The 17,053-nt window shown below is 36.9% G+C and overlaps 1 protein-coding gene across 6 annotated transcripts in view; it reads right to left on the bottom strand.

Moving 5' to 3' along the window:
* ctnnd2a (catenin (cadherin-associated protein), delta 2a) overlaps window positions 1-17,053 on the bottom strand; it is a 301,568-nt gene that overhangs the window by 277,056 nt on the left and 7,459 nt on the right. For 2 of the 6 annotated variants that reach the window (XM_078938950.1, XM_078938953.1), the window contains exons 1-2: window positions 7,182-7,318; window positions 5,907-5,998 (exon numbers count right to left, since the gene is read on the bottom strand). The exons of the other annotated variants lie outside the window; for them this stretch is intronic. The gene's annotated coding sequence lies outside the window, so the exon portion shown is untranslated. Of the gene's footprint in view, window positions 1-5,906; window positions 5,999-7,181; window positions 7,319-17,053 lie in introns of those variants that run through there. 6 annotated transcript variants of the gene reach the window in all.

The following is a 17,053-nucleotide window of genomic DNA, read 5'->3' as shown; positions in this document are numbered from 1 at the left end:
AAAACCCAAATTGTTTCCGGAATCTTTCTTGTAATCCTGATGAGTATACCTCAAATTCATTGACTAAACTTAAGAAATTAGCTGATGCTATTTTTTGTGTCCGTGCAGCATGCTTTTTTGATGTTTTTGCCACACTTTTCTACATTTAATTATTATAATTTGCCATTTACAAATAGTTATCAATTTAGCTCAAGTCACAATTTGCCGGTAATTGGTTAAACAGTGAATTGGCTCACCCCTAGTTTCTTGGACCGTTTGTCCATTTCAGTGTCATGTCTTTTGCAGCAGAGCTGTCAGACTTGTGATGCCATGTAAAGTGGTAACTCGTGTTTATTGCTCACCCTTTCTCAAAATTTTGAAAAGGCAAGGAACATGTCAATTAGATTTGACAAAAATGTCAGCCTTTCCGCTGCAACTCATTAGCTGTATGCCCCTTTCCAGTATCCTCAATGGCACCAAAACAATCATTCCTAACATTTGGCTAATAATGCTAATGTCATCAGAATGTAACAAAGCTTGGAAAATGAGGAGATGATAATTACAATTTCCGTGCTCAATTTCCCCAGCCAATCACTTTTGACTTCCATAGGCAGCTTTGCTGTTCAAGAATTATTCCCAAAGTCTTGCACATATGAATTTCTTGGATGATTGATAGATCTAATTTACCTCCATGTAACGTCTAATATTAAACTCTGAATAATGCATAATTCAGTTAGCACAGCTCAGAGACGAAGAGGGTGTGTTTTACCCACATATGACAAAAGTGCATGCACAGGCATACACATAACACAGAAACTAAAAATAAAAAGCCATAAAGCAAACAGGGATGGATGCCTAGAGTTCTCACTTCCTACTTCTTAATCAAATTCAGCATAGGGCCTTAATCATACCAATGGATCTTCTCCACTGTGGTTTGGTCAAATGGATTGTGCATTGTGAGAATATGTTCACTTTCTATTTGAGGTGCTTTTATAACACTGGGCCTTGCGGCTTTCACAAGTGATCAGTGCCTCATTTAAGAACTTAGTGCAGATCAGCTGGGGACACAATCAAGATAGTTATTCTTGCGAGTCACCGGCAGAAATAGGTTGGAACAGGGGAAATTAGGTTGAATTTGATGTACCTCAAGAGTGGGAAGTCAGAGCATAAAATCACGTTATTTCCTCTATGATGTGCTTGATATATAAAGTGGGAACAGTGACTGCCATTAACTCAATTTTGTTTTTATTAAAGTGGAAAAAAGAGCAACAAAATATAACTGTCCAGCAAATTCCCCAAAAAACAAGATTTGGTGTAGTGCCTGTGTGTAACGAGCTTAGCTCTTGACAAAAAATTGACAGTTTAAAGCATTTTAAACCACTGTTTTAAAATGCTGTCCTTGCTATCCTATTGGTCAATATCATAACCCTACCCAACAATATCCTTGTGTGTGGAGAGAAGAAATTATTTACATAAGTCATAAGGTCCAAACACCCACTCCAATAAAAATTGTGTTTTTGGTGTTTGTAACATGTTCTTTTAACGTTTTTTCTAATGATGGAGGACACATATAATGAAAGTTCAAATTAAAACTGCATTTCCAAGTGTTTCTTTATTCAAATCGTGGTAAATCAGATATCAGTATATGAAGCTTTTCCAAGAGGCTAAGGCAGCTTCGCCGTCACAGCTACAGAAGATCATTCTTACCTCACTCCATTGGACCTTATAACTCATCATGCTTTTGCCATAGAAAAACTTATTCGATGTTTGCTGTTCTAAAAGCTGTTATCTGACTGACTGCTTCTCTGATTGTCACTTATTGTTTGTTTGTTATTGAGCTTGCATCTGAATTTCCCAAGCTGGAATCAACAAAATATCTTTATCTTAATCAGGATCAGACTGAAGATGACAAAAGAAAACCTTGTATTTATGACGCAGCTGCTACAATTGGTAATCCACAATCTCCCTGCTCCACTCCATTTTGATGAATTCACCTGCAGAAGACTAAATCCATGTAAGTCTTTGTTTTCCTTTCCTGACTTGGCATCTGGCTCATAACTGTATGGCTAGATAGCTCGGATATTGCTCAACATTTTGTTGCACTAATAATGTTAGGTTGAGGTGTGAGGAGTTGTAAGTTAGCAAGAGAGTGTGTAAACAAAGGGATGATGGGAAACGAGCTACTGCTAAAAAATTCAACGATTTTTTTTTATTGGGCTAAAAATATAATCATAATTAAAAAAACACTGGGAACGGTTTCAATAGACAATTGGAGTGGGACTTTAATAACTGTTGCTTTAGGTAAAAGTAAGCTTCTTATAGTTCGATAGCCTTATACTGTATATGCCATAAGCTAAAAAAATATAAAATTTATTGAAATATTAATCCGGTGCACCCTATAGTGCAGAAAATCTGTAATATTAATTTAGATTGATGCATGGGTTCTTCTTTTAGTTACCATCTGCTCAAAGGTTGACCAACTCTATGAATTTAGCTTTTTTTACGTTAAAGCAGTGTTACATTTTTAAATCTGCTCAATAACAATAGTGTGATCTCCTCGAAGCATATTTCTACAAAACGCATTGATTTACTGTCAAAGTTGTATTAAAGAAAACAAAAAACTGAGACCAGACGATCACACACACAACACCATGTCTGCCTCCAGACAGAACTGGGTGTGGCTCCAGCAGCCTTCATGATACAAGCAATGCTCACACCTGTGATTCAACGCCAGAGGCCTCCTCTGCTCTGCTCACTTTAAAAATTCCCACTGCAGGCAGTCAACAGAGGCAGCAGCATTGATTATTTCAGTCAATATCCCAAGCTAGTTCCACTTCAGTCTATCATATGTGTAGCAGCTTTACCAAACAACACAAGTTCCATAGGATTTTACCAAATTAATAAGCAAATACGTGATAGATTGAGCTTTAATGAGAAACATTCATGAACCTTTGGAATTTTTGTTCTAGCCTCCAGTGGTACATGCTCACACACACATGCACACAGTTCAGCCAGGCAGCTGGGAAGCAGTGCGATGGTTGACCTAGATTGGGTGCTGAGTTTGAAGGCAGTAGAAACCATCTGCATACAAAGTCTGATATCTTTAGGCCAATGCCAGAAAAACCAAGAAAATAGGTAGAAATAATTCAAACTTTTTCCTGCTGCTCAGCATATTCTATATATTCAAAATGTTCTTAATTTTTAAGTGTTAAAAAAAGAGGAAGGGTAAAGGACTGGAAATAAATGTAGACATATATAAAGACACACACAAAAAACAAATTATATATATATATATATATATGCAAACACATATTTATTTCAATCAACAATTGTTGGACTTTGTTAGGTCATGCTGACTTTTATGGGCAGGATATGTTGCTTGCCTGTTTACCAACAACTGGACTCAGTGTACCAGCCTAAAAAAAGAATACAATTCTGAAACAAAATAAAAGCATCCATATGCACATGATAAATGCAAATGTTCATTGTACCTTGAAATAAAATCTATTACACAGGTTCTGTGGACCACTGGAACAGTTTTCACCTTTCAGAGCTGTCAGGTGTGGATTCTCTGGGGAATTTAATGTCACCTCTGGAAAAAAAAAAAACAATGTGGGGCACACAGGAAGTTAAGACAGTTCTCTATAAAATTATTATAATAAAAGGAGGAAGAACTCAAATGTGTTGGCAACCTGTTCATTTAGTGCCCAGCCCTCTGCATCATCTGTTCACCTGAATAAAGTGAATGGGCTAATGGATGGACGGACAGTGGAGGCCAAGTGTTTAAGAGGATCAGGGGTGCAGTTAAACTAGATTTACACCCGGGGTTAAGGTCTGAGATTGGGACAAAAATAAACATCGGGAGTACTTGGGAGGTATTCAGACATATTAGCTCCCAAGTCTCTATTCTTTATTCACACCTCCCTAGTGCCCCTTTAACTCATGTTAGAACATTGTGCACCAGGCAATTCTCTTATGAGCGATTCACAACTTCATACACACATCCATCCAAAGTGACAGTTTCTTTTTTTTTTAAATAAAAATCAACATCTTTGCTCAATTTTTATTTTGTTGTATACATAAAATTAGAGTTTGCTTCTTTTAGTGTATTATTTTAAATATTATATTAGAATAAGAGTGAGGTGATTAAAGGAGGAAAGAGAGCGAATGGTGATCTCCTGGAAAGGTCTCAGGCATGCCAATGAGAGAGCTCAGGCCTTTTCAAATCATAATCAGACATCCCGCTCTAGAAAGCTCACATCAGTGTCAAAAAACAGAGAAAGCTCAGAGCAAATTGAATTTCCCCGCTGTAAGTCAGAGGTTCTTCCATTCTGTTTTGGAAGAGCATTACATCTACGCCAGTGTTTTTCTTTGTGAATCATGTGACAGCTAATTAGGCCCTCAGGCTTAATTGGCCTTCTTTTCTTTTTGTTCTTTCTTGGAGCATTCTGGGAAACAGATTTTGTTGACTTGATGATGCTTCCTGCCAGGCAAACTGCCCCATATGCCGTCTGCGAGGCAGCGGAAAAAAGTGGATGTGAAATAAACATTAATAATAGTTATAACAACGAGAAGATTCCAGACTAGCAAAAAAAGGAGGAAACACTTATGCTAAAAAACTTTATTCATATGTACTATCCAGTAAAAATAAGTTTATTTACACTACAGACCAAAAGTCTGGACACACCTTCTCATTCAAATGAATGGGAAGGCGTGTCCAAACTTTTAGTCTGCACTGTGAATGTTAAAATCCATCAAACCATTGTTGTTTATACAGGAACTGCCAGGCTATATTGTTGAGTCCTAATGAAGTACAATTTTTGTATTAAACTAAAATTAATTGATAAGACCAAACACTTTAAAACACTCATGCTTTCTTATGTTTTGGTTTGTAAATTATATATTAATAAACAGTCATGAAAAAGGAGCAATGTGGTATAACTACATAGCATACATAGCATGTCACACGGCAGAATAAGCCTGGAATCATTGGGGGAAAAAAAGTCTGAAAATATGTAATAGTAAAGATCTTTTTAAAGCATTTTATCACATCACCACTTTTAACAAATGTTAAAAATTTCAACATGGTAATAAGTTTATCTAAAATGCCAATGCCAGATGAAAATGACTGTGTTCTTTAAAATTCTCTGGAAAACCTACTTTTAAAAATCTTATTAAAATTTGTGATTTATAAAATGAGAATTTTAGGGGGTTAGGTAATTCATACCACAATGCAGCAACTGAACTGGGTTTGAAAGCTCTAACCTTCTACATTTAGTGTAAGGGACGTAGAGCTATCCATGGTGCTGAAAATAGATTCGCTCATTGTTCGTTATTGGTCTCCAACAGTAAAGATATTTAGAAGTTGCAGTTATAATTAGACCTTTAAATTAGCATTAAAGAAAATATCTTGCAAAATGTACATTTAAAGATTTATCAGTTCACAGTAAAATTGAGTATACTAAATAAAATCTGTTGTTTCCCTAAAATTCAGAAAAAACTCGTCTTCTGAGCTTTTTCCCCACATGCACTTGGAATTTACAATGTCAGCAGACATAGCATTTTGAGTCATTACTCACCAACATCTGCAACATTATGATATGACTTACTGACTTTCGTAAAACAGTAATCTGCTCATGTCAAAGATGAAATGCAGTCAAAGTAACTCTGACAAGGTGGATGAAAACTGGGACAAAACTGAGAGAAGTGATTCTAAAAGCAGCACAGCCACATTCTATCTTAAACACATGATGGCACAAAGAGGACAAGAGAGAAAGTGTGCGAATGAGAGACAGGCATTACAGATGGGAAGAGCAAAGAAGGTACACTTGGTCCATTTGATAAGCTTGACCACGGTTGTCATCATGTGCTTCTGTGTATGCAGAGATAATGATTGGCATTGAAAGAGCAACAGTACCAACATTTACCTGAGTGTTATCTTTGAGGCGACAGGCCTCAGCCTGTGATCTACAGAAACAGATAATTCCTCTCTGCCTGGGACACAGGACAAGATACAGCTCTGAAGAAAAAGAAAATAAAAAGGGTGACCATTTGATATTGGGATGTGTTGAGATGTATTTTCTGTTGTAGACATGAAGCGAATCTTTGTAAATAGTCACAAAAGTTGGTTTTAATAAACCTGAAGCCTTTACTCATTCTTCCTGTCTTTATAGCACTCTTAAAAGTGAATTAGGGAAGAAATCATTGAAAGTTGTAGGAAACAAATAGGGGATAAAATGGGGAAAAGAGCAAACATTAAAAAAATGAGTCGTTTTAAAAAGAAAACTAAAGCAACTAAGGGTTTTTTGCATTCATAAAACGTGATTAATTTTTTCACCCCAAATACTTTCAGTTATATTAATTATACCACACAGCAACTTAAAGATGAAAATATATATAATTTATTCAATGATTTGAATCTAGAGAAAAACAAAAAGAAAATCTGAGCTTGAGTGTTTCCCTTATACCTTTAGAATAAATAAATAAATATTTAATAATTTTATTTCATTAAAAAATATATATATTAAACGTATTTACAATCTTGTTCCCAGGGAACCCACACTAATAATTATCACTACATCTGTTACTATACACTCTATACTGTAATCACCTTAAAAATGGCACTGTGCAATTTTTAACTTATCCAAAATTCAGACATGTGGCACAATTACCTATTACCGCTGCAAGATTGTGCAAATATGTGATACATATTTTATTTAAATACTTCATCCTGCTCATTTTCTCTGAAGTGTAATGCTGCAACATGAAAACATCCTCACTGTGTTACGGGGGGAATGGGAAGTACCCAGGCGCAGAGAGGAGAGGAGGCAGGAGGTTGCAGGAGAACGGGGTTTAATAACAAAACTAAAGACAAAACCAAAACCACTGCATACGGCAGGCTAGAAACTCGAAACACTAAAAATGCACTAAGCTCGAAAACCGGGGAAGAATACAATATGGACCAGCACAGGAGGAAGGGAAAGACGGGACATAAGTACATACAAGGCAACAAGACACAGGTGGAAACACTCAGGACAGATGGGGCAAGGTAAAACTCAAAACGACAACAAAACAGGAAATACTACAAAATAAAACAGGAAGTTAACTCAGAACAAAAGGAAACAAATCACAAGGGCAAAGAAACAGAAACCGTAACACACTGTGGGATAAATAAAGAGTTATCTTTTCTTATCTTATCTTACCTGAAGAATCCATCCTCTGTCAGGAGTCATGGGTGAGGGACCTGAGAACCTCAAACTTTAATAAATAACCATAAAACAAAGATGAAAAAGGTAAGAAAAGTGACAATGTAGATGACCTGCAGATGACCAGGCTGAACAAAAACACAGACACCTAAAAACACTGAGAGATCATTAACCTTATTGAAAACAGCTGTGGATAATCAGCAAATGAAACTAGGTGGGACTGTGACAAAGAGAAAAATAACTTGAAATCAGAAAACAAATTGAAACAAAGGACACAATCCTTGAATCCATGGCAACTATTTGCTGTTTCACCATGTTGCCTCAGCTTACCACAACCTAAGGTTTGACTCTTCACATCCATACAAGACACCTCTGTGCTTTAGAGCTCATTCAGAGGGAGGGTGTATGAAGCCATCATGCATGGGTTGTGTTGTGGCATGAAATGAAAAACCTGAGATAATTGGGGACTGTGGCCATCAATGTCAAGTATTGACAAACTACATTTTAGTTATTAAATGCTGGTCTCTGACCCTAAACTAAAAAATAATCAATCTATTTTTTAAAAGTCCAGATTATGTATGCTCTTTTGACCAGTGTGCACATGCACCAACAGGATTACTTCTGTTCAGTTCTCTCAAATGTACACAACTTCAAATATAGAACAGAGCAAGTCACATAAATGTTTGTTTTGGAAATATAATAAAATAACTGTTAGACAAACAAAACATATTGGTACCATATGAAGAGGTGACACCCGTGTGAAGCAGTCACACAGCAGTGGCTTGGATGTTATTTTCATGATCTCCCAGCTGCTCTGAGCTGAAAGTCTGCCTGCTGCTTTTGTTTGATCCCACTGAGATGCCGTACATCTGTCAGAGATGGGGAGATCCCACTGGGACTCTGCTGCCTTAGTCTAATCTGCATGGCGTCATTCTTCCACTAACTCACTTCTGCCTGTTCTTTCTGCCTCTTGCTTACTCCCACAGTATTTCCCTCCTTCTTTCCACCAGCCTGCATCACTCCTTTCTGTTCCCTCTTGCCTTTCTTTGTTTCTGTCTTTTGCGCACCACTGCTTGTGTTGTCCTTTGAGGAAAAACATCCCCGGCACACAGTCGATTCCTGCAGCCTTCTGTTGTTTTGCAATGTAAAGGTGATGTTATCTCAGTTATAATTAATTCTGTAATTCTGCCACACCCTTTCCAGAGAGTTTTTCCCTTATTTGAAATTCTCAGCATTATGGATTTAGCTGTTATATAAATATCCTCAAAATACTTTTAATCAATATTTAAACATTCTCCTTTTATAAAATGCATTTGAGTTATTGACTAGTATTTTGTTGTTTATTTGTGTGATTATACAACTGGTTCTACTATGTAAACTATAAAGTAATTGGCAATGTGTGCTGCTATATATTCAAACAAAATCAGAGCAGCCAAGTATGAAATATGATAGATGTCAAGGTTTTTAGCCACTGTGACTGCCAACATGTGTGTTCTATGTAAGCATCATGCATGTAAAAGATGAAGCTCCTGCATTGTGTTTGCTATATTGTTGCTGCCTTATCTACCCTTAAACATGTGCCTTCCAACTAACAGTTAGTGTTTTTTTAATCAAAAATAACACCAATGTGATTACATGAAAAAATGGATTAACATCAAAGTGAATCAAATCCAACTTAAATAGGCCTAAGTCATGCAAAATTAACATTTTAAACTCTAAAGTGTATTATAACGTTAATTCATCACAATAAAAAACCCCAAAGTTGGATTTTTGATCCATTCAAGCATAAATATTCCTCTAAAAACATGCGCTCTGGGCACCAACCCCTCCCAATCCATTAAAATGAATTGGACACCGAACCCCACCTAGCCTGTGGTGGGAATTGGCACCAAAGTTTGGCAGGGGAGCCGCCATTAGTGTGTGAATGTGTGTGTGAATGGGACTGTGACTGTAAAGCGCTTTGGGCCATCCAGGATGGCAGAAAAGCGCTGTATAAGCATGATTATCTTGCAAGAAACACAAGGAATATGGGAAACTTTACCTGTACTGTTCAGTAGCAGGTATTTATCTCTGAGTCACACTGGTTGAAGTTTTGACTAAAGATGTCCATGATCCATTTTAGTTCATTGAATCATATCATTCAAAATGAACCAATATCAACTGTAAATCGGACCGTCAACCATAAATTATAGTATGAATCTACTCCTTAAAATTAATTGTTACACTTCTATTTGTTAGAAACATACGTTGTTCCTCATCTTCTTCTTGGTAAATATTGGAATTTATTAGTTCGATAAATGACCCAAAAAAGTCTCAGCTTGCTTTCTATCCTTAGTCTTGAAACTAGCACACTATTAACCAGTTGTGTATTTTATGTTTTATTATTCCACAATATTCTAGTTTTTTTCTTTTTTTGTATATTAACCAATCTTTTATCTCAATAATTTAAAAGCTTGCCAAGAAACAACAGCACAAGGATTTCCAAACAGTTTCATCATTTGACATGTGTTAGCGCATTTACATTGTTTGCTTAAACTCGCTCCTTGCTAGTTTTATAAATTTGTTCATCTAATTTTAATAATACAGCATGCACTGAATACACCTGATGTTGATTTATTTCCTCGATAGTACATGGAATAACATTTCCACAAATTATCCATGCAACTCAGGCTTGGGGGTGATTGGCTGCAGAATGCTCATTAAACGGCTTTAACATCCAATACAACCTGACACCTTTAAATGGATGCCCTTTAGAGATTCTCATTGATAAGCAGATGGATTTTTTTCTTTGTCTTTTTTTTAGGTACATGTGCAGCAGACAACTATCAATACGCCTCAAAGACGATTTTTTATCTGATTAATTGTCTTTACATGGGTAACCTGACATTTCATGCCATTATTCATCTCAGCCACAGAGTTGTTTCAGAGGTTTGCAGCAATTACAGGTTAAAACTCTGTATTCCCTTCATTACCCCACATGACTGTATGACAGGCTTCTGCCACAAACATTAGTTTTATATTCACAGATGCCCTTTAAGTTGTCATAGCAATCCCACTTTTACAATAAATCAGCCCATTCATCACTTCTGTATGTGTTGAAGCCCACACACACATGAAATTCCTTTGTTACATGACTAAACATAGATAATCTGGAAAAAAAAGCAGATACGTCGGGGAAACACGGGAAAATAAATACAAAACAAATATTGTGCCTATGATCAGTAGAAGAGCAAATATGCAGATCCAAAGTCAAACTCTGATCACCTTTTGATCTATTGTAAAAGTGTTCCCAGTGGTCTTTTAATTATGATTCTGTTTTTTTAGCAAAAAAAAAATCAAACAACCTGTCGTTTTTTGGGACATAGTTTCTGCAGAGCAGCAGGAGTTCATCAGAGATTCAACACTGAGTTGTGGGTGGAACTGTTGGCATGGAGTAAGCCTTCCTTCATTTCCCATTATCCCTATGCTTGCATTCTCTCTCGCTTGCTTACAGTCTGTCACACCCTTAACTTAATGCTCCGGTCAGACCGAAACGCGAATCAAATCAAATTCCATCTGCCACAGCTATTTGGACACGCTATGATTTTGACACTTGTCTAAAAGTGTGTTCATGAACTTCACACCCCAGACGCGTGTGGGAGGAGCTCCCGCCAAATGTTTTTAGCCTGATCGCTACATGGAGCACTGCATGGAAGACATGGATGATGTTTAAAGACCAAATTGATTTATTTTAAAGAGCTCCATAGAGTCTCCATATCTGGGTTCATCAGTTCATCCAGAGACTCTGCCAGCATGACTGTCATCCCCTGCTGCGGGAGCTGTGTATAAATGACTGCTGCTTTTAACAGTTCTTCTGTCGCTCTGTGATCCAGTTTAATGACTTGCTGTCCTGCATTAGTCAGAGGAGCAAAAAAATAGGACTAAAATTAGAGGAAGATTTTATTATTGTCTTGATACAAATAAAAAAAAAAGGGCGAGAACGATCATCCTCTACGTTGGTTTTGGAGTCCACTTGTCGTTGAACAAGTTTCGAGCCAAAATTGAGTCCCTGACTTGATGTGACACGTCTTCTTCTCTGGACTTCGGATTTTTAGCTCTGGCGCTCAAATCCTGCCGTAGGACCTCTGATCGCATCTGTTTATTGACTTAACATTGAAACTAGACACCCCTGCTGCGCAAATCAGGTTCGGTGTGAACGCACCTTAACATAAAGAGCTATCCATCCATACAGTTTTGAGCCCTATGTCAGCTTCGGCGAGGAAAACGAAAATAGCGGATGCATCAAATGGAGCTTAGTACGTAGCACCTACCTCACTGCTACAAGCTTCCTCCAGAGCTTTCTTTTGTCTGCTCCTGATTCACAATGATTTGAAAAATGAAATACTCAGAAAGGCAGTTTTAAGCTTAATATTCTTTACAAACTGTATGTCCTCCATTATAGGAAAGATCCCACGAGAACGTGTCAAAAACATGATTTTCATTGGAGTGGGTCTTTAAAACATCTAATCCACTCTCTGCGTTTGACTATTGCAATAAATTACATCTGTCTCGTCAGGGAAACCTGAGCTGTCATAGCAACAAAAGCTACCAAGCTAAAAACAACCAAAGTTTGTCCATAAATGGGGACTGACGGCTTCATAGGCTCTTGCTGATAACCTGCTGACCCTCTATTTACCCTTCGGTAACAAAGACAGTGGGTGTGTATTTTCTCAAATGTTTGCACTGGAGGACATTCACATTCTGTATGTTTGTGTGTTTTTGCCAGTGTATCGAATAAACACTAACTATGTGCGTGGGAGGCAGCACGCAGCATGGAACCATCTCCACTCAGCCCACACCAGCCACCTAACAAAGAGCTTCCAACAGCTGGGTATAAGGCAGAGGGCAGTAGGTCTCTGTTGGAGAAGCTGGTGAAGACCTCTGTACAGTCTCTGGCTTCCTGCTGCCTTCATGAATGCGCCCTAATGGGAGAAAAGCAGCACAGCCTGACTTCCCATGAGCAAATGGAAATTCAATTCCCTGCACAGTATGACGGCAGAACATCTCATGCTGCTTACAAAACGTTCGACATTGTGCGGTCACTATGCGTGCGCAACTATACTGTATTTATGTTCTTGTTTCTCCGTTCCAACATTCGTGATCTATCAGGATCACTGTTTATTGAGGAAAGAGGAAAAGATTTGACTTAAATCAGAGATCCCTGCAGTATTCTCCAAGTAGACATAGTGATGATGTAAGTCTTTGAAATGAAGCTCCAAAAAAGCTCAAGCATTACTTTTCCGCGTCATAAGGATTTAAGATTTTAAGTGCTGTTGGGCTACGAAACTCCAAACATCAAAGTCAGACACCTCACTGTGCTTTTGGGTTTTTTTCTTGTGATCCCCCGATTGTGCTCCATTTCTGAGCATTTTTATTTAAACATTTTCTTCTTTTAAACAAGCTGGGTACCAAAAAGTAAGAGGAAGTAAATCAAATCCTTATGTGGTCACAAAACGTTACTTTCCTTCCAGCCTATCTTTTTTAAACACGATTGTAATATCATTTAGATCCATCAATGAGCCTTCACCCCATTAAAAAAATTGCAGTTTTTAAATGTGACCTTTTCTGGAAACTCTAATTCTATCTACTCACAGGGGATAATAGTATAAATGAGGTAACCTGACCTCCTAAAATATAATCCTCTATTTTGCTCAATCCCTCCTGTGGAATCAATATTTTTTAACTAATAGGGAAGGAAAACTATCCCATTTTAAAAAGAAAAAAAAATGTTAGCCAAAGGTTTCCCTGTGGGAACACCCTCCATCTACTAATGTCTTCAGAGCAGTAGAATTAGCCAGACTTTATATCGCATACATGCACTTACCTCCCCAGTCTCCACACTTTTATGCACTCTACAATTAAAACCGATTTTCATGCATGAGTGCAGCATGCATGTGTGTGCAAGTGTACTCAACATCACTCATCTCTGAGTCTGAGGTTTGAAAATGAGAGTCAGCTTCTCAATCTGCAGTACACAGAGGGGAAAAAATGGTAGGAAAGGGGAACAAGAGTGACAGAAATGGAGCCTTTGTGCCTCTCTGAGTTTTATCATGTCTGTGTACTTTTTGGGAATCAGCGAGGCCTTTTTCTCTCAATCCTTTTCAAATGGCTCCCTTTGACAGAAAGAGACTGTTACTGCAAATTGCTGCCACAAACCTCTCCAAAAATTTGAGTCTAATAGGCCTAAACAACATGGAGTATCTAGACTTTACGAGTATTTTCAAAAAAAGTCATATTTGTCGAAAACAAAAAGAACTATAATAATTAAGTCCAAGTTTGCCAAGCTTTCAGCAGCGGGAAGTTTATTCAGCATTGCAAAGAAGCTTTCTCTTAATAACATGTACCAAAATCTCTCAGCTTATTTATTTATACTTGTTAAATATTTATTTTTAATTGTTAAGCAACTGAAAAAACTCCAACTCTAACAAGTGGCCAAGTCACTATTGCTCATCGTTGTGCTGCTCTGTACATGACGATAGAAATTCATGAGCTGCATATAATCGAAGTTAATTTATATGCAGATAATATCAACCAGTGTGATGAATTATACATAGCAGATGCAACCAATGCAAAGCAGATGAGTGAGATTACAGTTTACTTTTATTTGTGGAGCTTAGCTGTCAATAATGTGTCTGTAGCACACAGGGGTAAGACAAAAACAAAAAAAAGATAAGAAATCTAAGCCCAATATAATATTTATCTTGGATGGATGACAATCTTTCAGAATGCTGGTAGCAGTTATCTTTATTTCATATTTATTTGAGAAACAGATGACAAAAATAGCTTTAAGATATAGAACTTTAATCAATCAATAAATGAATTCATTATTTGTAGAGCACTTGTAAAAGCAAAGGCAACCAAAGTGCTGAACATAAAATGAAATATAAATAAAATCACTAATTAATATAATAAAATAAAGAAACAATAACAATAAAATCAATTGAACAACAAAAGCAATAAAACAGTGTGAAAAAATTAACAAAATAAACAAGCTAGATCTGCTCGCTGGAGTTAAAAACCTAAGTAAAAAGATGAGTTTTTAAAAGTGTCTTAAAATCACTGACAGTTCTGGCGGACCTCACAGAAAAGGGGATTCTAGAGTTACCGGAGTCACAAGCATAGTCTTGGGAACCAATTAAAACATTTGATCTTCAGATCTTTGGTTTCGACGTGGACGATAACTTTAAGCTGCATTTGGAATTATTAGCCTCTGCCACATAAAATGACAAATTAAGACATTGAAGCATGAATTTTTAAATTACATTTTAAAAAATCTAAATAACTGCTGATTAGAAGGCAGGAGAGTTGAAATAAAAACTATTATAAAAAGACCCACTCCAATGACAATTGTGTTATGGGTGTTTTTAACATGTTCTTGTGGCATTTTCTGATGATGGATGACATTTATGAAGAAAATTAAAATTAAGGCTGAACTCTGAGTATTTCTTTATTCAAATTATTGTAAATTTCTTTTAATCCTTTAAACTAAATCTGATCCTTTCTCAATACCCACATACCTTTTCCTTCGTTTTCTTAAATTCCATTAGATTTCATCTGAGTTTAAGAAAATAACTAGAGAATAAGAGATACGATCCTGTTTTAAAGTTATGACACTATAAACAGTTCAATTGTTTTCCCCTTATTCATTTCCCCAAATTACCGACTCCCTCTGGTCTTCTCCTGTTTACGAATCCAAGTCTTTCCAAATTCTTCTTGTTTCTGAGAGCAGCATGATATATAATTCATAGACCCCAGCGACTTAAGAAAACATGCCTCTTATATAGCATGACTTGTTTTTTTCTGAATAGCTTCATGTTTTCATTGTTATCCGCAGTTCATGGGAGATTTATTTGCACCTTAATCTGAAAGCATTCAGAAGAATAAACCTGTTCTCATACTGCTGACTTCAAATACATTACTTTGTTGTCAGGCGAGCAGCAGAAAATAGCCATAAATGCCCCTTGAAAAGATGGAAATAAATAAAAATGCTGAATACCCAAACAGATTTTAGGCACGTTGTCCAACCACACAGTAAACCTACTTTTGTTAGCTCAGGCACTATAAAATAAAATCAAATTTTGTGGACAGCAAAAGCTGAGGACTTACTATGGATGAAGAACTGTCAGCACACACCAGCAAGAACTAATTACATACATTTATGTCAAATACGCATTATTCACCTTTTATTTTGTCTTTCCCTAATAGTGACCACTTCCTCTTGGTGCCTCTGTGTTCAGAAAACATCTTCTTTTCTTTCTATTCATCTTTATTTTTTTTAACCATTGATCCATGCAGACACAAATCCACACCAAGATAAACCCATCCCACCAGGCCAGTAAACCCGAGGTGGCCTAATCCATAAACGGGGCCATCTTTTTCCATTTCTGTCACTCCCATAATTTCCATCAAATCTACGCCTGGCTATGTGAAAACAATTTGATTGACTGATGGAAGTGGCCACACCAGTAAACAGCTGATGAGGATCAGCGAGCGCTGCTGATGGCTTTCCGGTTGTTTTGGCCACAGGCATCTGATAAGTCATTTATTCCACCTGAGAGAAATGAAATCTTTGAGATACAAATGAGACTGTCTCTGATATAAACCCATAAATATTACATTGGAATTAAGAAATGATGAAAACGTTATGAGATAAATGCCCAGAAGAAACCTGTAAATATTGACTTTATCAATCACAGTATTTCACCCAAGAGTGGCTAGGATAGGCTCCAGCAACCCAGTGACCCCCAAAAGGGATTTAGCCAGTAGAGAGGATAGATAGATAGATAGATAGATAGATAGATAGATAGATAGATAGATAGATAGATAGATAGATAGATAGATAGATAGATAGATAGATAGATAGATAGATAGATAGATAGATAGATAGATAGATAGATAGATAGATAGATAGATAGATAGATAGATAGATAGATAGATAGATAGATAGATAGATAGATAGATAGATAGATAGATAGATAGATAGATAGATAGATAGATAGATAGATAGATAGATAGATAGATAGATAGATAGATGTTTCTGAATTCAGAAAATTCCTGAATCCATGTTGGCTAATTCAGGTTAAAATTGTGCAATATTTATCAGGGAAAAGAAATACACATTTATTAAAGATATATTACTTTTGACAGGAGTTCTTACACAGCTGTCAGATGTGGATGCGCGTGTGGACAGAGCAGAAAAATGCAACTGGGAGAAAAAACTGATACGTGCAAATTGCTAACACGTATGCAAAAATGAGATCCGAATGACAAGTAACAGAAATTGACATACAAACTGTCTGCAAAGCAAACAGTTTGTCTGTGATTCTGATCTCATCTGTGCTGATATGAGACTGCTGAGTATCTGTCTGACTTGTAAATGTCAGTGTGCCACAGAATGCTGAGGTTCCTGAGAATATATTTGGTTTAAATGCAACGTGATTCATTCCCCCCTCTGCCTCTGGACTCGGAAAGAAAAATAATCCGTGAAATAAGTCATAATATTCTCCTAGTGCATTAAAGCGGGTGGATTCTGACATAAAAACTTTCCCAGTGCTGCTCTGCATACATTTGGGATGTCGGAATTCACTGCCTACTCCTACTTTTAGACATAAAGCAACCCTTTTACATTGTTAAGAGTGACTAAGGTCTGAAGATACGTCATTCAGTGGGCCATTCAAATGAAGCAGTACCCACTTGGAGTCGAATTATACCATCTCCTTAGCTGTATAACCACCCACAACTTCCATAGTGCTGCATCTGCATTCATTAAAAGCTAAAATGTAAACGTTTTGCTTTTACAGTAAATAAAACCATCCTGGGTATTAAATTAA

Source organism: Oryzias latipes, chromosome 20 (genome assembly GCF_053564925.1).
Source record: "Oryzias latipes strain Hd-rR chromosome 20, Olatipes_Hd-rR_3.1".
Lineage (NCBI taxonomy): Eukaryota > Metazoa > Chordata > Actinopteri > Beloniformes > Adrianichthyidae > Oryzias > Oryzias latipes.
Note: the sequence above shows the minus strand (reverse complement) of the source record. Positions and strands in the feature narration are given on the sequence as shown.